General features: G+C 40.3%; 1 non-coding gene across 1 annotated transcript; it reads left to right on the top strand.

The window, feature by feature from the left end:
- The first annotated feature begins 15019 nt into the window (after positions 1 to 15019).
- Positions 15020 to 15126, top strand: LOC122095344. The gene has a single exon (XR_006145105.1). It is a non-coding gene; the product is annotated as a U6 spliceosomal RNA (small nuclear RNA).
- The last annotated feature ends 5541 nt before the right edge of the window (positions 15127 to 20667 follow it).

Here is a 20667-nt window from a genome sequence, read left to right as displayed (position 1 = left end):
CCTTGTCTTCTGTGCTCAGTCACCCTTTCACCTGAGGACATTCCCAGAAGAGCCCACTAGAGAGGTGAGGGTGCTGGGGTCAGATAGAAGGTGGATATTTGGGAGAAATACACACCCCTTCTGACAGACATACACCCAGCCTGTACCCCCAACCCCAGCTGTCCACAGTTCTGACTGGGTGATCACATTTCCCAGCTCTGCCAGCTTCTGCTAGTGCTCCCAGTCCATCTGGTCTCCTAGTCCTCCCCAAGAATTTGCCAAGTTGCCCAGAAGTATGTAGGAGGGAAGTAGGGAGTCCAACTATGTATACGGCCTTTATAACCCCATCAAAGTCCCCAACAACGCCCCCACCCCAGGTCAGACACCTCTCTGGAGGCACCATGACCCCCTGCTTTGTTTTCTGTCCAGGCTCTGAGGAGCCACGTGTCTCTTTCACCCAGAGTCCTAGCCTAGGGTTTTGGTGAATGGGGAGTCAAGGCTGGTTGTTCCCAAGGGGAAGGGTCTGGCCCTGGAAAAATGGGGAGGCAGGGTGGTTCTACATTATTAGAGCATTGTTCCCCTTGGGTGGTTGCCCCTGGTTCTGACAAGGGAACCCCTGTACTCAAGCTGGTACGTTGCCCAGATGAGAAACAAACTCCGGAGAGGCACTGCTCTGAGTCTGTGTGTGTGTGTGTGTGTGTGTGTTTGTTAGGAGAGCAAGGAGGATGAGAACAATGAAAATATATTTAAGTCACCATGTCTAAAAAGAGCAAAAGCATTTTATTTGTTGTTCTTTTTTCATTAATGCCCACTAGGAGACCAGCCACAATTTTTGTTTTCTCTTTCACCATTTCATGGCTCCTTTAGGGAAGATTTCAGTAGATGTTCCTTTCCACCTCTTTCTTCCCCTTTCCTGCAGCCCACAGTAACTGCTGGGCCTGCGTGGGTCTCTCCTAGGAGGCCTGTGTGAACCACAGACCAATGTGGACACCTGCTCTTCTGTCTTCAGCCAGAAGGCTCATGAGGCTACTGTGATCACAGGGGCACTCTTCCAGCCAGCCAGTCTGCTTTGGTGTGTATAGTTGGAGCTAATTCAAGGTTGGGAAGGAGTCTGCCAAACATAAATAGGGAACGAGATGAGAGGTAGTAGGGCAGGGGCTGTGAATCTAGGAGGGTCTGGGAAGTTATGATCAGTGTGACATGGCAGATGGTTCACCACGACCGAGGATGAGAGGGGAATCTTACCCAGGGTATTGATGGTGTACGTGGGCATCTTGGCATGCGGCTCCAGGCCCCCAATGGTGGCATGGATTCCCTCCAGGGGCAGTGCACTGGTGGGCAGTCCTCCCTGGAGTCCTGCAGACTCCAAGCTGTGTCCCTCTTGGGCTGTTTCCAGCTGCGCAATGGTAGGCAAGTATGTTCCCTCTGCTGGAGACTACTTGGGATCAGGACATGACAGTTAGCTAGGGCTCTCTGAATGCCATTTTCTATAACCTGCTGTAGGCTGTCTGGAAGGAAAAGGGGACCACTAACTATGGAACCCTTTAAGTTTGATTGGGACATGTGAAATGCCAGCTTTTCCAGGGTTTTTCCTTGAAGCTGGCAATTTCTAACTAATGCTTGGGATTCTGGGTCAAATTAGATGGACCATTTCAGCTACCAAACAATGACGTTCAAAGCAGCACAAGCAGAGTTCCCAAGCCAGATGGTCTCCTGCTATGAACGTCGTGCCTTGACTGCCTTTCTCCGGCAGCTGCCGATTCTTCTCCAGCTCTCTCTAGGGTGACCACCACAGTTGAGGATGTTGTGGGGAGCAGAGATTGTGACTTCGCCATCTGCAGCCTACTAGCTGTGAGCAGAGACAATTCCCAGGACCTGTACTGGACTCTGGGAAATTCAGAGACCTGGGATGCCTCAGGGATCCTATCTCTGGAACATGAAACTTGGGGGCCGGATATGGTGGACCGTCCTGTCTGGCCCCAGGGAGTGGAGAGGAGGCCTCTTGAGCCAGGCTTTCACCTCAGGGTAACCTTGTTCACAGCTGAGTGGGGAATTGAGTGCCACAGAGCTGGTCAGCCGCTGGACAGAGATCCTTGAGAAGATAGGCATCCCAGAGGCCCCAGAATACAGTGAGTACATCATGGCTCACGTCCTTAGAACCAAAACAGTTAAGTGCGGTGGCACCAAGAGGGTGGGAAGAGGGAGGAGGGAGAACTGTTGGAGAGCTACATCAGGCTTTACCCCCACCCAGGATGCTTACCTGAATTGGATGGGACATTTCTGTAGTATTGTCATAGACAGATGCTCATTCACCAACAAACCGTTACAGTGTTTGCCAGGTCCTGGGGGGGGAAGGGGAGGGGGTCATACACGATGAAAGGTTCCAGTTCTGGTTCCACAGCACATGAAGAAATCTTGGTTTGAGCTGGATGCTGGTGCCTCACACCTGTCATCCTAGCTACTTAGGAGGCTGAAATAGTAGGATTGAAGCTTAAGGCCCAGGCAGAAAAGCCTGTAAGACTCTTATCTCCAACTAACTACCAAAAAGAAAATGCCAGAAGTAGGCTCAAGCTGTAGACTGTTGGCTTTGAATACAAAGGCTCAGGGACAGCACCCAGGCTCTGAGTTCAAGCCCAGGAGTGACCAAAGAAAGGAAAAAGAAAGAGAGGAGTGAAGGATGGAGGGAGAAAAGGAGGAAAGGAAGGAAGAAGGGAGCATGCAAGCCTTGGTTTGGAGTCCCTGGATCAAGGGAGCCAACCATTCACAATATCTGTGGGGATAGTTTCTGAGCCTAAAGCTAGTATGTAGGACCAAGCTACTGACCCGTTCATGACATCAGCAACTTCATGACATCCAAGATCTGAGTGGTTGCTGACTGCAGAGGGAAACAGCCTCGGGTAGACCCTAGGGCTCAGGGTGGGTCACAGAGTTTCAATCTCCCCTGGCTCACCAAGTTTATTTTCTGGTCAGATAAGAAGAAACTGTCCAAGGGCTAAGGAGGTATAGGGTGAGGGAGTGTCAAGAGGGGGGTGGCAAGGGATCAGCAGGAAGATGAAGAGGGAGGATGATCCCAGATGAAGTGTGTCAGGCCATTGAAGCCATGACCTCACCTGACAACCTAGACCATCAGTGATAGAGCCTTCGACCCAGCCACATGCCTATGAAAAGTCCTGGCACTCTAGGTTCACCGTTGACAATTTGGCTGTCATCCGCTGCAGGATGCCTGTGCAGTACATCCTTGGGGACTGGGACTTTTGCTGGCTAAATCTGAAGATGACACCCGCAGTGTTCATTCCTCAACCAGAGACAGAGGTAAGCGGGCCACTGGAACAGGACACCCAGGGAATGAGTGCGAGAGTCAGACCCGTGTTGCCCTCAGACTTCCTTTATGGGACTCTAGGGCCCCGTGACTGCCATCCTCAGAGGTAAGGTGGATCTCTTTCCTTGCTCAGCCATTAATCTAGATGGCAGATTTGGATTCAGAGAGGGCCGACTGAAGGTCGAGGCTAGTGGGAAAACCAGAGGCAGTGGGCTCGGAGCAGGGTTGTTTCTTTGAGAATACTCACAACCCAGGAACATTCTTGGGATGGATGGGACCTTTTCTCCTCCCTGAGAGAGAGGGACCTAGAGCCCTCCAGTCTGCATCCCTTGGCTGAGAAATCCTTTCATTCCCGTATCCTGTAGTTGTATAACTAGATCTCACCTGACTGCCCAGTGTCGAGGCAGGACAGTGAGAGATCTTGAGTCCTTGATGAGGTCATGGGATCCTCAGTATGAGATTGTACTTGAATGTCCTGACTTGGTGCATGGTCAGTCTCATCTAAGAGTGCCATGATCTAGGACATAGAATCTAGAGAATCAGAGCAGGATGGGGTCTATTCTGTGAGTCTTGAGTATTATGTGTGAGCTTTGAGCTCCCATGTGCTCACCTGCTTCCTTTTCTTAGGTGCGTCTATGCTAGAAAAAGCTTAAAACTAGGGCCTGTGTCCCATCCCTTTTTTTATGCTCAAAGCTAGCACTCTACCATTTGAGCCACAGCTCCACTTGCAACGTTTTTGCGTGTTTAATTGGAGGTAAGAGTTCTCAATGACTTTGCTGCCAAGGGTGCATCCAACTGCAGTCCTCAGATCTCAGTCTCCTGAGGGGATAGGATGACAGGCATGGAAAAGCATCTTTGGCTGGGTGCCAGTGGCTCATGGCTGTCATCCTAAGTACTCAGGAGCTGAATCTTAGGATCACGGTTCAAAGCCAGCTTGGGCAGGAAAGACCCTCAGACTCTTCTCTCCAATAAAGCACTAGAAAACTGAAAGTGGTGCTGTGGCACAAGTAGTAGAGTGCTGGACTTGAGCTGAAGAGCTCAGGGATAGCACCCAGGCCCAGAGTTCAAGCCCCACAACCAACAAAAAGAAAGAAAGTAAAACATCTTTGCCTGCAAAGGACGGTGGAGGTGTGTTTGTGTGTGTGTGGGGTGGGGGTGGTAGACATTTAGTGCCCCACTCAGTTATCATTTCAGATGGATTGTCCAAATCTCTTAGTCCACGGCAGCCGATTCTTGACCACAGGTGAAGCTCTGGGTTGGATGTCGACCATTGGACCTCAGTCTCCTCACGGGACAGTTGTGAGGAAAGAAGGGACTAATACAGAGGGCTCTCTAGAGCTGGGCCAGGCACAGAGGGAGCAGCTGTCAGATATGGTTCTCAAAAATTCTGTGAGCATATGACAGGAAGTTACCTAGAAAGGGCTCAGATGGGGTCTGTTCTTAATCCTGCAACAGGTATAGGATTATGAAACAAAACATGGCTGTCTTTCATCATTAACCTATCCCCATGAGGAAGGGATCCTTCACTGTATTCGGTCTTGCAGCTGGGGAAAATAAGGCATTGAGAAGCCAGGTGACCTACTCATGACCTCCAGCTGACAGGAAGCTCGGCCTGACTTCTCTGCCATGCTTCCTAGGACAGTGGGTATTATTCAGTCCACTTCTTGTGGTGGGAAGTCCACTTTTGTCATGTGTGAGGCTTGAATTTGAGGCCTGGATGCTGTGCCTGAGCTCCTTAGATCAAGGCTAGCGATCTACCACATGAGCCACAGCATCACTTCCGGTTTTCTGTTGGTTCTTTGAGTATAAGAGTTTCACAGACATTCCTGCCTGGGCTAGCTGTGAATCATGATCTTCACATCTCAGCCTCCTGTGTAGTTAGGATTATAGGCCTGAGCCACCAGCACCTGGCTTAAGTGTAATTCTGGCCCTCTCTTCCTCTTTCTCTCTCTCTCTCTCACCCCCCTCTCTCCCTCTCCTCTCCCCCTCTTTCTCTCTCCCCCCTCTTTCCCTCTCTCTCTCTCTCTCTCTCTCTCTTTCTCTATCAGGGACTGGTTGAATAGGTGCTGGAGGAGGTGGCCCAGCATCCCCATGTGGCTGGAACCGAAGGTGTCCCTCTCATTCTGGAGGTGGGCTGAGGGTCAGGAGCTGTTTCGCTCAGGCTGTTGAACCAGCTTCATGAGGTAAGCCCCTCTGTGCCCCGGCTAGATTGTGATGGTTATTCGTTGTCCATCCCTTGAGTCCTTCCTCACATCCCTCTGCTACACCGTTGAAAGAAAGTGGATGAGGAGATGTTGCCTTGTCCCTCTGCCCAGCACAATCCCGGGACTCTGACCCATACCCCCACCTATCTGGTCAGGGCCTGGCTATAAGACAATGAAAACACTCCATGTCTAATACCTTTTGCTGAGGAGTGTAGTTTTGGTTAGAGGGGTGGGATGCTGAGGAAAGACCCAAGACCTGACACCTCCCGGAGGACATTTGTTCTTGTGACAGAGCCAAGTCATTGCTGTGGATAAGAAGGAAGCCACATCAGAGTGACCCAGAACAATGCTCAAAGATAAGTAAGCTGTTGAAGTATCAAACCCACTCATGTCTGCTTCCTACTCCCAACAAGGAGGTGTAGTGTGGGTGGCCTGGCCCTGGGCCTAAGGCATTATAAATGGATGGTGGTGGTCAGAGGCTCATGGCTCCCATCCATCATCCTGGCTCTTTGGGAGGCTGAGGTCTGATGGTCATGACTCAGAGCCAGGATGGGCAGGAAAGTTCAGGAGATTCTTATCTCCCATAAATCACCTCCCTCTCCAAATCCACACACAAGCCAGATGTGCTGTGGCTCAAGTGGTAGAGCCTCAGCCTTGAACAAAAGAAGCTCAGGGATAACACCCAGACCCTGAATCCAGGTCCTAAGACTAACACAATCATAAAATAAATGAACAGTGTACACCTTTTATCTGACTACTAAGAAAGATGGATACAGTTTTCTGCTGTACTTGTAGCCAAAGGTAAGGGGCTTCCCTTGATGTTCCCCTAAACCTCTCCTCTCTTTTATCTGTCCAGGCTTAGGTTGCAGGACAGAATTTGGATCATCACCCTGGATGTGACCTTAGGTACCTTCCCCCATCCACCTTCCTTGGGGTCAAGATCCTGGATGCACTCCCTGCTGGGAGGATGAGGCAACACAGAGATGAGGGTAGGTATCCCGGACACTTATACACACACACACACACACACACACACACACACACACACACACACACACACACACAAACAAACAAACACACATACAAACACACAAACACCCCTAAGCCAATATGATCTTATACATAAATATATGTATATATTATAAATATATCATATAGTTATATTTTAAATGTGTACCATAAATATTGACTTATATTTAAATGTAATTCATCTCATCATTTATACATATATATATATATGCATACTTTTTTTTTTTTGGTCAGTCTTGGGGCTTGAACTCTGGGCTTGAGTGCTGTCCCTGTGCTCTTCTGCTCAAGGCAAGAGCTCTACCACTTGAGACATAGTGCCATTTACAGTTTTCTGGTGGTTTACTGGAGATAAGAATCTTTGGAATTTCCTGCCTGGGCTGGCATTGAACTGTGACCCTCAGATGTCAGCTTCCTTAGTAGCTAGGATTATATGCATGAGCTACAGGCTCCCTGCTATATTTATATCTGAGATTTGTTAGTGGAACAAAGGGTACTATTATTCTTATCATGCAATGACTTCACACTGACAGGTATAATTAAAAAACGATAAATATTCACAGTGGCACAAAAATCCCTTAGGTGCCTAGCAAGACAGCACGTTTTTCCAGACACTGCATGTGGTGTGAGCGGTTTGCAACCCAAGCAACTGTAGAAGATATTGGACCCTAAACAAAACTGATAATTGCATGAACCCAGTCCTCTATGACAGATTTAGGCAGGCCTATCTTAGAGATTCTTGTTAGGGACATGATGAAAAATTTATAGTTTAGTTGTGATTACAGAACTCTTTTACACATGTCACTTAGCCATTAACTATATTTAACATAGTTCCCTTTGCTCTAACTTATATTTTCATGGCTCAGGAAATTGTTTTTTGTTTGTGAAAACTTGGCTGTTTACAACATAGACATGGGTTTTTAATCCTTTTGAAATTACTGTCTGCATAATGTTCTATGAGATGAGCTTCTCTTTACCATATCATAGGAATAAACTTACTCTGATTCAAACTTGGACAACAGCTACCTTGTTCTCTCTCCTAGAAAACCATCTGTATAGACTTCTTTACATGCAAACAGACCCTCATTTACTTGCAAAAGTCTGTCAGTGAGTCAAACCTAACTCACCCAAGTGAGGTGAATTCCTGTGATGCTTCCTTTACATTAAAAATGTGAAGAGCTGTTCAGCAATGCACATACTTTAAATGTGAAGTGTGACTCCTATTTTCCATAATGTGAATCAAGCAGAGGAATCGGTTTAAGATGTGAAAGAGCCTTACAAATAGTCTTGGGCCTTGAAAATTGCCCTGGGTATGAATTTTTGGAGAAATATCCCTTCTAGGACAAAGGACTCAGTTTTTTTTTTTTTTTTTTTTAATATTGTGCTGGCACTGGGGTTTGAACTCCTGGCCTTGAGCTCTATCTGGGCTTTTATTCTCAATGTTTGCTCTATACCAACTGAGCTATAACTTCACGTCTTCCTTTTACCAGAAGTGCAGAAAAGAATCTCTTAGCTTTATCTACTTAAAATAGCTTGGAATTGCAATTGTCAAATTTGAACCTACTGAGTATCTAGGTGTAAGCCACTGGTGCTGTGCTAGAACTCACTTCTTAAGAATAAATAATCACAAAAAGAGGAGAAATAAATATTTGTTCAATTGTGTATGTGTTGTCTGATAAACCAAATCACTTGCTACTGGAAAAGAAAAAGAGAGAAGATAGAGATTAATATGGAGGAGAGAGACAAAGAAAGAAGGGATGGGTAAATGAGTGGAGGGGAGTGAAAGGGAGGATATGAGAGGAGAGGGTAGCTGGGTAGAATTGTCTACTGCTCACTAAGGTATTGTTGGACAATCAGTACCTTTGCATTTATGTAGCCAAAGCTTTATATTTTTGGTAGTAAGCTGAGATATAAAATACCAGTTTACAGGTAGTAACCTGTTAGTGTGCTTCCTCCCACACCAAGGAAGCCATAGTTAGGTTACTGTTACAGAGAAGGCAAGAGTAAGCAGTTTAAATTATTCTGAGAAACAATCATTGACATGCCAGGAATGCTCCCTTGTATGGTGAAGTCAAGCATCACTCTTGTTCCCTGCTACAGTCTTCCTCTCAACAAGAATAGCAGAAACAGAAGAGGAAGAAGATATCTGAGTAATATCATCTCTCTGTTTACCCTCTTCCTTTGGCCTCTCAAACAATAAAGCCAAAGGAGACTTAACTTGAACTAGTGGGGAAAATGGGGGGAAGTTCAGTCTAGCTTATTGTGAAACTTTTAAAATAATTGGGGCAGTATTTCAAATACTGAAATAAAACTTTTTAAATTATTAATAAAAAGTTACTCGAAATTTATTGAAAATTTAGAAGACTACAGGGCTCACTACATAGTGGAATCTGCATAATTAAAACTGACTCGTGCTCCTATCATCAGAAATTGAAGATTGTCCCTAAACATAGTCTGATGAAGTGATACGTGATGAAAATTCATGATGGATAGCATAATGCTGAGAGCATGGAAATTATTTCCTTTCCATCTTCAGTTTGTAGAGAAGAGTAAAGGTCTCTAGGATGGCCTTGAAGGTGCAATTCTAAATTTAGGACAGAAGGTGAATAGTAAAATAGACCTATGTCAGCCATTCAGAGATTAGAAATGTGGAGAAATATACTCATTTATGTGGTCAAACATGGAAGAGAGGATGTGGCAAGCCCATAGCCAAATGCCAAAGGTAGAGATATTTAACAAAATACCATGAAGTTGAAACAAGTCTTAAAAGGGGATCTAGGCTTACAGGAAGTAGGGCAGAAGGATGGAGAGGGAAATGGTGGACTAATACAGTTATAACACTCAATGTACATATGTGAGAATATAAGTAGGAAACTTGAAGGGATAGGTGGGGTTGGGATAAGGGAAGGAAGAAAAATGGAAAGTTTGACAATGATCCAGATGCACTGAACATTGAAATGCACATACACTCTATTCAACACTGACATGATGAACTGAAACCCCTTTGCACAACTTGCCAAAGATAATTTTTTGAAGTTTTAATATTAAGAGACCAGAAGCATAAACCTTTAGAGATAAATAAGAGGATAGTATTGACATATTATTGAGGCTTTTGTTCCTTTCAATATACAAAATTAAATAAGTATCAAATCTGCTGCAAATTTCTTAAACTGTAGAGAACCAAATTCCAATATTCCTTCACTTTCAATAAAAATAAATCTTATAGACTGTGGGGGATAGCAAAGATGGCCCTGAGAGGAAGTTGAGTGGGCAGAGCTGGATTTGTTTAGGTTCAGTGTGTAAACATCTCATGGAAGCTTAGGTGCATGATAAGGTGTGGCCTTTCAGCGATTGGTTGGGTCCATTTCCTCTCCTCCCATGCAGTCTTTTGCTTTAAAAAGGGGTTGCTCCCTGTTAATAAACGAGTTCCTGCTTGGTTTGACTCCCGGCTGAGTCTGATGGCTCCTGGGCTACTGGGCTATGGGGTGCTGGGGAATGGGGCGAGCAGCCCCACTTCACTTCGCATTTACCTCTCCTCGGACCCCATCCATCCAAAGACGCACGAAGACCCAACAATAGACCTTTAGGTTTTCCAGTTGTTTCTAAATATCTTAATGTAATGCATTGGAACTAATTTCATTCCATATTTAAGTTTAAATTGTAAATCACTAAATTCTTTTAAAATCCTCTCGCTCAGGCACAGGTATGGATAGATAACTGATGTGGGCAGAATCAGAATTATTCAGAAGGCTGTAAATGGATGCTTACCTAGTTTACTCTCTGCTGGGTCATAGAATACAGAATGTCCTAATTGGAAAAAGTTAGCCTTCCCAGGTTTTCTGCATATAAACACTCCATCAACATTTTGTTATTAGAGGATAATTCAAGATTAGCTATATGTTGATTGATAATGACTAACCATGACAGGAAGGAGAGGGAAATCCATCTACACTTCAGTGAGGTTCTGATTTGTGCTTCACAAAGTGTTATGAAAGCTCTCCATGAAAATCTAGCAGCTGCATTTCTAAAAAGTCCTTGTGTAGTAACATTTTCTTTCTTTCTTTCTTTCTTTCTTTCTTTCTTTCTTTCTTTCTTTCTTTCTTTCTTTCTTTCTTTCTTTCTTTCTTTCTTTCTTTCTTTCTTTCTTTCTTTCTTTCTTTCTTTCTTTCTCTCTCTCTCTCTCTCTCTCTCTCTCTCTCTCTCTCTCTCTCTCTCTCTCTCTCTCTTTCTTTCTTTCTTTTTTTTTTTGAGTCCGGTTGTGGGGCCTGAACTCTGGGCCTGGGCGCTGTACCTCAGCTCTGCAGCTCATGGCTAGCACTTTACCACTTGAGCCACAGTGGCACTTCTGGCTTTTTTTTTTTGCTTATGTGGTGCTGAGGAATCAAACCCAGGGCCTCATGCATTGCAAGGCAAGCACTCTAGCACTGAGCCACCTTCCCAGCCCCTGTGGTTACCTTTTCTGATAATGTCTCAATTCAAGTATTTCTCCTTGGAGTTCCATACTATTCAATGATGCTGTATTAGCTCCTTGTTAAAATTTGCAGACCGGTCTTGGTGATGAAATTTGTGCTTTTCAAAATTGCTCTCCTAATTCCATCCACAAACTGCAAACAACATTTATCTGAAAAAATTTGTATCTGTTGATAGTGCATATATTTTTATGTTTCATTACAAACCTAGAATGTAGTAAAAATTTTCATAGCAATTACTCTGCACTAGCTTGTGGGCAGATTCTAAAGTAAATAATATACTGTGTTTATGTAGAGAATTTGAGTATCCAAAGTTTTCATATACCTTTGGTCCTAAAACGAATACCTTACTGATATTGAGTGATAAATACAACTTCCTATAAGTACAGAAGTTTTCCTTGTATCTTTTTAATATATATTTTTTATTGTAAATATACTGTACAGAGGAGTTACAGTTACCTAAGTAAGGTAATGAGTATATTTCTTATTGAGCATTGTTACCCCCTCATTTGTTTTTCCTCTACCATACCATTCCTTCACTCCTCCCCAACTTCCCCATTCACCCCCCACCCCTTGATAGACTGACTTGTACACCTCATTGTTAGAATGGGTCAACCTGCATCCTTTCCTTATATCTTAAATGAAGAAGTGCTAGCTTGATTTATGCTGATTCTACTTGTGAAGGCACACCTAAAATCACTCATCAAGGCCAAGAGCACATAAATGAAACACCATCATTTTTTGTTACTTGGTATAATTGTGTTCTACACATTTATTGACAGGTTACAAATTATTCTCAAACTTTAAAACATTAAAAATATTTTCTTTTTTTCTTATTTTCTTGGCCAGGAAATCAGCAAGACTTTAGTCAGCATTTCTCACATAAGACTTTTCACATGAGTTGGTTAAATGTATGTGTAGAATCCAGTCCTTGGAAAAAGCTCAAGTAAGGATGCCATTTAAAGCCTTATAACTTTATTCTTTACCAGGGCATTCTCCTGCTACTTTGATTGTTGGAATTTCTACAAGAGCAAGCATTCTGTGGGGAGCAAGGAAACACCATATGAACTTTACTTACTGAGTTTTCTGAGTGATTTGCTATCACTTGTACTGCATTTTGCAAGTGGAATCTCTCTAAATGAACAAGTTTTAAGAGATAAGAGAGTGGTAAAAAAAATGCTTAGAGACAAATACATCTTGAACATACTTTGTTCCAAGCATTCCATTTGAGGCATATTCAACAACTAGTGAAATTTGTGTTGACTGTATCTATGTGTCTTTCTCCATGTGTGCATGTATACATGTGTACATGTACGTGTGTATTTGTGTGTACAGTAACATACATGTGTACATATATAAGGGCATATACACATATGTGTGCATATATAAATAAATATACATATACAAAAATATGTGCATATATATATCAGTTGTTCAGTGATTTAATCTATAGTTCACAGCACATTGTCTTTCTCACAAAGTGTACAAGATAAATTGCTCCTAGGATCTGTGTTCTATGATGGGCATCCTTTGTACACACTTCCCACATTCCTTTGTTTTTCATCCCTGTGAGCAACTTCGGTCCACTTTCCATAGGCTAGCTTTGTTTTCATTATATGTAGTTACTAACTGATAATAAAAGAAAAAGGTTGTTTGTAAAAGAAAAAGAACTTTTAGGTCACAGGTTAACAGTATCTTATCCATCCCAATGATTCCTATGAGATAAAATTTATAATAGTAAAAGTGAAAAGGAATTCCTAGATCTGCTGTTTTGCCATTTATTATGGCAAAGAATAATATCAAGTCACTCTTATAACTCTTAAAGAATGCAAGGGTAACTGATGGTCGCTATCATGTTCCCACAAAACTAGTGGATCCTGAAGGATAATAGTAGACCAGCCGAAATTCTAAGTATCAGACATGGAGCATGAAAGAGAAAGAGAGGAAATGGGAGAGAGTGAAAGAGAGAGAGAAATATCACAATACTAGAAGTGCATAACAGACAAACAAGAGCTGTATGAGAATATTCATACTGCTATCTTTAGACTCTATGTGTACATTTGAAGGTATTTGATATATGATAACAAATCAACATGAAATATAAAGTTATTTTGATAAAAATAAAAATAACTCAGAAGAAATTATAAATGCAAAAACAATCTTCACTGAAGCAAACTCTCAGAGATATTTATGACTTTGAAAAGGATAAAGTGGCTGAAGTTAGTATAAATTTAGAAGTACAATTCACAAAAATATAAAAATATATTTATATCTCTCATTATATTACCCAAAGCAGAAAGCAAATGTTGTTTAGATGATTTTTTAAAACACGGTTTCTGGGAAGGTGGCTCAGTGGTAGAGTGCTTGTCTTGCATGCATCAGCCCCAGGGTTTGATTCCTCAGCACCACATAAGCAAAAAAAGATGGAAGTGGTGCAGTGGTTTAAGTGGTAGCGCTAGCCTTGAGCTGAGGGACAACACCCAGGCCCCAGAGTTCATGCCCCATGACCAACAAAATCAAAATAAAGAACAAACCACAGTCTATCACTGTTTTGGCCTTAACTCTGTAATACCGCTGCTTCAGCCTAGGGATAAAATTTTAGGTGTGGACATTTATCAAAACTTCTGACTCAGACTCTATTTGATAATTTTTTAAATAAATATTTTGATCTTAATTTTCGTCTTTGTAAATTAACATGCACCTATAAAAATTGGTTTGACCATCCAAGTAACCTTCTCAAAGTACCTCCTAATGATGATTTACAAAAAGTTGTACTAGGGCTGGGAAGGTGGCTCAGCGGTAGAGCACTTGCCTTGCATGCATAAGGGACTGGGTTAGATTCCTCAGCACCACATAAGGAAAAAGAAAAAAGCCGGAAGTGGTGCTGTGGCTCAAATGGTAGAGCGCTAGCCTTGAGCTGAAGAGCTGAGGGACAGCGCCCAGGCCCCACGACCGGACCCCCCCAAAAAAGTTGTACTATATTTCAACAAGTAAAACAATGCTACAAATAAAGAAAACAATAATTAAATGTTAATAATTAATAAAATATAAAACAAAAATATTATCACTGTTTTCACTATTTGAAGTGTACTACATATTAGATTTTACTATTTTCTCATAATCCTGTACATTTAACAATGACTGAGGTTGTGATGTTCAACAAGAGTTTTATAGAATATGAGTAGTCTTTAAAGCTATCCACTAAGATTACTATTTATGGCTCTTCTCATTATTTGTTTATGGCTTATATCATCATTTTTCCTCGTTAACTTATAAACTGAGGAAGCCCTAAAGTTTTAACAGCCTGTGTAGTTAACAAAGTGTTAACACTTCATTCTGCTTCTTTACACAAAAACTTTGCAACTTCTCATTAATAAAGTTTCTCGAAACTCTGAAATGTACATACTTAGTAGTATATGTCTGCCACCATAAATCTTAAATACTTTATGGAAAAGTTTTATACCTGCCAAACAGTCCTAATTTTGGCATATGTAAACAAATTCCCAAAATTAAATATATTTAAAACATTAAAACTTTTAACAAACCTTAACACTTGGTGCAGTGTTCATTATGACAGGTGCCTTGTATAGAATAATTGAATCCCCCTCCTACACATTTCTTGAGCAACAGATATCTGGAATTATTTTGTTTTTGATATGTCAATCTTGACTTTATTCTTAAATTTGTGCTTATGTAAGAAATATATGGTTCTAAAATTTCATGACAATTCTTTTGAACTTACTTTTTGTTGAATTGTCTAGTTTAATAAAATCCAACTGCACTTTTTTTGGGGGGGTCCATTCGTGGGGCCTGAACTCTGGGCCTGGGCGCTGTCCCTCAGCTCTTCAGCTCAAGGCTAGCATTCTACCACTTGAGCCACAGCGCCACTTGCAGCTTTTTTCTTTTTGCTTATGTGGTGCTGAGGAATCGAACCCAGGGCCTCATGCATGTAAGGCAAGCGCTCTACCACTGAGCCACCTTCTCAGTCCCCACAATTGCACTTTTGATATAAAAAATATTCTGTGCTCAATTCAGCCACACGTACACTAACATTGGAACAATACAGAGAAGAGTACCATGGCACTTGCGCAAGGACGATATGCAAATTCGTGGTGTGTTCCATATTTTTACAACAACAGATGCTGGAGGGGATGTGGCCACAAGGGAACCATGCAACATTCTTGGTGGGAGTGTAAACTTGTTCAACCACTTTGGAAAGCATTATGGAGGTTCCTCAAAAGATTCCACATAAAGCTCCCCTTTGACCCAGCAGTCCCACTTTTGGGGATTTACTAAATGATCACAAACAAGACCATACTAAAACTACCAGCACAACTATGTTTATTGCAGCATTATTTACCATAGCTAAGATATGGAACCAACCAGCTGTCCCCACTACATGAATGGATCAAGAAAATGTGATGTATATACACAAGGGAATTCTATGCCTCCATCAGAAAGAATGACATTGCCCCATTTGTTAGGAAATGGAAAGACTTGGAAAAAAATTTATTAAGTGAAGTAAGCCAAGCCCAAAGAAACAGGTCCCATGGTTTCCCTTATTTTCAATAACGAATATATGTCTGGGGTAAGCAGACAAGGTCAAAAGCTATGTGCATATGAACAGAAATGATAATGTTAAGGGAATTGAACCCCACGATAGGGAAACAAGTAGTTTTTTGTTTCTTGCTATTGTTACTAACATACTTATAATGTGCGATGTGAATTTTGGTTTCTTTGTATATTCCTCCCCCATGCTATAACCCTTGTTTTCTCTGTATTTGAAGTTGGTGCATCTGCCTCTTGTATGTACACTTCTCTAATTTGGGGAGGGGAAGGGAAAAAATGTGTGCGCGTGAACGCATGTGCATGCATGTGTGTTGGCATGCTCAGAGTTTGAAATCAGGGCTTAAAGGTCTTGCTAGGCCTTTCTTCTCTAGGTTGGTGAGGTACTATATGAGCTACATTTTCTTTCCTGGGTCTTTGCTAGTTCATAAAAATTTTGAAAAATAATTTCATGAATTTTTTTTTTGGCCCTGATTGACTTCCAATGGTTATCCACAGATCCCAGTCTCCTGAGTAGCTATCCCGAGTAGATAGGATTACAGGTGTGACTAGCCAATACAAGGCTTTCAGCATAATTTTAAAAGTAGAAGAAAATTTACTTCATGGGGGCCTGTTTAATTATCTCCTACTTTTAAAACATTTTGGATTGATTAAATGTGAATTTATTTCATTTTTGGATTCTTAAAAGATAGTAAGTGATGATATTTAAAAGTTTTGGTACTTTTTAAAAAAGGAAACTGGAACTGTGGGACAGAAGAAATTTGTCTCTCTTTGGACCTCAATTTAGAAGCTCAGCTCTGTGCATGATAACCCAATGTCACCAACACAGTCTGTGTTGAAGACAAAATGTGATAGAAAACAATCACCATGGGCAATATTTGCTATGCTATAATTTCTTGGACAATATGAATATTGAATTGAGAGTGTAAGAGAATGGAAAGAATTTACCTACCTTTTGTGTATTGCTGAAAGACTTTTGGAAACTTTGACTCATTTCCTTCCTCACTGTGTGTCTTTGGGCCATGCACTTAGTGCCTTTAATTACAATTTTTCCCAACACTAAAATAGTAATAACATTAGCATTATAGCAAATGTTATCTTAAGAATTAAGAGAAATAAAACTTGTAAAATACTTAACATAAACTTCTATGCATGAGCTTTGAGTTTAGCCAGAATTTTTTTTAAATACTAAATAGAATGTCATAAGTATTACAGAAACCATTACATGTAGTGAGCAATATTATCTATTAATCATGCTCTACTTCCAAGGAAGCCGGGTAGATAACTTCTCATGCTGTAAATCAAACTGGTTATCTTAAGTCTTGTTAGTGTAAAAATATAAGGGACATAATAATGAAGGAATGTTGTAGACTGAGATGAAGTCCAAAAGAAAATGTACAAAACTGATAAAACAAAAGTATCTGAGCAGTATATTGTGTTTTACATCATTTAAGTTACATCTCAAAGATAAGGCAGACCTAGAAGAATGAATTGTCTTTTTGATATTCTATCATAGGTCTTTTCTCATTCATGTAGAGGCATCATCAGATTTGAGGAACTAAGTTTTTGGTTTGCTTCCTTCTATTTAAGTTACATCATTTAAGTTACACCACAAAGATAAAGAAGACCTAGAAGAATGAATTGTCTTTTTGATATTCTATCATAGGTCTTTCCTCATTCTTGTAGAGGCATCATCAGATGAGAGGAACTGTATTTTTTTTTGTTTGTTCCTTCCATTTATTCTTCAGTTTGAAATCTGAACTACATGAGACAGAAAGAAACCAAGGGAAATTAGTCACACAAGCTTTGGAAAGAAAAATCAACGTAAAATAAAATACATAGCCTTGTATAAGGTCTAACTAAATTGAGTTATATAGTCTCAAGCATTAACAGAAAATGATTTAAGCAATATCATGTTATTGAAAACTGAAAAATGTTAGGAGTTGCTTTATTTTTTCCTTTCTACTACCTTGAAATTATTGATTTTGTACAGAGAGATTAAAGATGAGATTAACAAGAAACGATTAAAAATTGTCAAAATTTCTGAATAGATATGTTTACCAAAAAGCTCTGAAAATCGCCAGTGAGTTTACAAAGTTGTGTTTAATACAACTTCTATGCTGGCTTAATGTTTTGTAAACAAAAGTCATTAGAGAAATGTAATTCAAAATTACTATGATACTACTTCATAACTATTATAACTCTTATCAAAAAAATCAAAGGAACCAGGTGTGGTGGTAAAGACTTGTAATTCGAAGCTTTTAGGAGGTTGGAGTAAAAGGATTTGGGTCTGAGGTCATCTTGGGTATAGCACACAGTAAAAACATGCCCTTTAAAAAAACTCAAAAGGTAATAAGGTTGGCTGGTGAGAGTGTGGAGAAAAGGAAATTTTCTACACTCTTGGTCAAAATACAGGTTAATACTCTCCTTGTAGAAAGTAGTATGCAGTTTTCTAAAGAAATCCAAAGTTGAAATATCACCTGACCCACCAATCATGTGATTATTTCTCTCTGGGTAACTCATAAATATATCTGTAGTTCATTGTTATTCACATTATTCACAACAACAGCCAAGATATAAATCGAAATTCAGTGTTCAACTACAGACTAATAAACAACTGTGGTTCATGCACAAATATATTTTTCTGTTTCATCCTTAAAATAGCAAGAGACTTCTCCCATTAGCCACAACTTATAATGACCTGAAAGATGTATTGTAAATGAGGAAAAATGTTGTCTTCTGATTTTTGTAAACACACACACACACACACACACACACACACACACACACACACACACACACACACACACACCAACCTCAAACATTAAGAGTGAAATTTTTTGAAAAGTAAAGCAAAGTGGAATTGCTGGGGCATTTAGGTCACAATGTAGAAGATAGTAGATATACAGCATGAACCGGTATAGAGTTGTAATGTACAGCATGAGGATACAGGGGACAACACTGGCCTTACATAGGAATGAAGCTAAATAAGTAGGAATTGTTCTTCCTAGTAGGGGTTGCTCTTTTGGATGCTCTTCCTCCAGTAATGGATAAGATGAGCATAATTCTTTAAATATACCTGCCTGTTTGCAGAAATAATAGCAAACAATATAGCAATAATGTTGTATGCTCAACATAGGACATGAGATTATCCTTGGTGTAAACTAATTATTACAAATAAGGGAAACCGTGGGACCTATGTTTCTTTAAGTCTGGCTTACTTCGCTTAATATAATTTTTTCCAAGAACTTCCATTTCCTTACAAATGAGGTGGTATCGTTCTTTGTGATGAAAGCATAGTATTCCGTGTGTGTGTGTGTGTGTGTGTGTGTGTGTGTGTGTGTGTCTGTGTGTGTGTGTGTGTCATTTTCTTGATCCATTCATCTATTGAGGGGCATCTGGATGGATTCCATATCTTAGCTATGGTAAATAATACTGTGATAAACATAATTTTGCTGGTAGCTTTAGTGTGGCCTTGCTTGTGGCCACCTGGTTAAATGCCCAGCAGTGGGATTACTGAGTAATAGGGGAGCATTATTGTGTACATCAAGGATAATCTTAGTAGATGAGCAGAATAGCCCTATAGCTATGTACATATGATCGTATAAGGTGATTCTAAGTGAAATGAACTCCAAGACATGTTCTTTGTTGTTTTTGTTCTTAATGTATTGTGTGATTTCTTTTTATCCTTTTGTGTTTTCCCCAACTATGGTGTATCCCCTGTAGTCACAGTATTTGATTTTGATACCCTGGTTATTGTAAATATGTTAATCTGAACTAGGGAAGGGAAAGGGAAAAATGGTGAGGCAAAGGATAAAGCGGGAACCTATGCAACAGTGATACACAGAAGAAAATATGTTGGAAATAATCAGGAGGGGCTGTTGGGAGGGAAGAGGGAGAAAAATGGGGGAAGGGATAACAAACTAGAAAAGAAATGAATTCATTACCTTACTTATGTAAGTATAACCCCTCTGTACATTACCTTGACAGTAAAATTTAAATAAAAAGTAAAGTAAAGAAGCTATGGGAAGGGGAAACAAAGGAGGAGACAACAATGCTTAATAAGAAATGTATTCATTATTTTGCCCATGTAATTGTAACCCCTCTGTATGGTATTTTCACAATAAAAATACAATAAAATACATGAGAGCAGCAATACAGGATATGGGACAGGGGAAAATACTATACAAAGAGTAGAACAGCTGTGGAGAACAATAATTTTACTTTAACATAGGAAGTAATTAACTAGCATACAGATTTTCAGCCTCATGTCAGTCACTAAAAAGGGAAAACAAAATACAAACCAGTAGAGATAAAATAGAAAACTAAACAATAAGGATGAAGAGATGGCTTGGACCAAAAATTACAAATGAGACAATTAGGAAACAAAAAGCTGGTAAGTTTAAAAAATATTACCCATAATTCTATTAATTGTTGTTTACATCACAATTTGTTAGAACTATAATTCAAATCACAGTTTAGTACTATATCATTTTAATAATAGGTTACTTATTATTGATTTCTTAATGTTGAATGTTTAATGTATAATTTTACTTTTAGCAGCTATAGAAAAGAAGAAAGTGAATCTAATTTTACTAATATATATCATGAATTGTAAAATTGAGAAGCAGAATTTAAACAAATAATATATTATTACTTTTTTAATTCTGTGAATTAATGTAATAGTTCAAAGTGTATTCTACAATTATCAATCATCTTAACCCCATTGACTCTAGGCCAGGGGATTACAGGGGCCCAGAAAAGCTACTACGTTGAATAGTAATCCTAGACCTCTAAAACAAAACAAAACAAAACCAGAAACAAAACAAACAAAAAACACTGCAGTAAGCACAGCCAGTCAGGGCTGCTATCACAGCCTACATGAAGTCAGGCCAGAAACAGAAATTGAGAGTCATTTAGCTGATAACTAATATATTTTTTTGAGACAGACTCAAATCAGACTCCTGAGAGAGAGTCAGAAAGACTGATGAAAGGGACTAAAATTGATCACACGAAGATTGGAAAGTAGAATTCCTTGTAGAACAAATAAATAATAGAAAGCCTGTGCATGTAAGAACAAGACAACAGACCAAATTCAAGAATT

This window comes from Dipodomys spectabilis, unplaced genomic scaffold, assembly GCF_019054845.1.
Source record: "Dipodomys spectabilis isolate Male_0828 unplaced genomic scaffold, ASM1905484v1 ptg000344l, whole genome shotgun sequence".
Classification (NCBI taxonomy): Eukaryota; Metazoa; Chordata; class Mammalia; order Rodentia; family Heteromyidae; genus Dipodomys; species Dipodomys spectabilis.
Note: the sequence above shows the minus strand (reverse complement) of the source record. Positions and strands in the feature narration are given on the sequence as shown.